At 33.6% G+C, this 670-nt stretch overlaps 1 protein-coding gene across 2 annotated transcripts in view; it reads right to left on the bottom strand.

Annotated features, from left to right (window-relative positions):
- Positions 1–670, bottom strand: part of LOC119586427 — a gene marked incomplete at its 5' end in the record, with an annotated part of 5436 nt that extends 4766 nt beyond the window's left edge. The window contains 2 exon segments of one of the 2 annotated variants that reach the window (XM_037935151.1): positions 18–196; positions 443–670. 2 annotated transcript variants of the gene reach the window in all.

Below are 670 nucleotides of genomic sequence, written 5' to 3'. Positions count from 1 at the left end.
GCATTATATTCAAATACCTTTTATATCTGTTCATCAAGATTCTGGTAACCACATCTTTTCTCTTCTATTCTCTTTTATTACCATATTGCAAGTGATTCTTCACTTCTCCTCCTTAAACTTCTTCTTTTTTGAGAATTCGTGCTGAATGTTGTGATAATGAATTCATCTCCTTTAGTCCTTCGCCTCACTGCATCTTCTGGGTCATGAAATGAATCTTTATCAAAATGTATTAAGGGTTTGTCTGATACAGAGAGAGTTGATTATCTATTAACTTTAGCTATAATCTATATTACGGCACTCTTAAATCTACAGCAATGAAGCGTGAATGGTTGTATCACATCATAAATACTAAAATGGAAATCTCCTGTGACAGAACTGATAATGAAATTGAAATCGTGTACACTTAGAATTTATAACAGAAATTTATTAAGATATAGCTTACTGATTAACCTTCAGTGACCTAAAAGTGGATCTTTTTTCTCATAATGACATTGGCTTAGTTCTAACAAAATCGTCTTCAAACTTTGTGTGACCTACGATGGCGGTTGACCTTTAGACCCCTACAGAGGCTACAGAACTTCTTAGCGTTAAAATTTCAGTGTCAGATAAAGGCAATTCATCTCTAAGACATTCAATTTCACAGGAACAACCAACAAAGTTTTTCTTCTTC

Source organism: Penaeus monodon, chromosome 21 (genome assembly GCF_015228065.2).
Source record: "Penaeus monodon isolate SGIC_2016 chromosome 21, NSTDA_Pmon_1, whole genome shotgun sequence".
Classification (NCBI taxonomy): domain Eukaryota; kingdom Metazoa; phylum Arthropoda; class Malacostraca; order Decapoda; family Penaeidae; genus Penaeus; species Penaeus monodon.
This window is presented reverse-complemented; position numbering and strand designations above follow the sequence as displayed.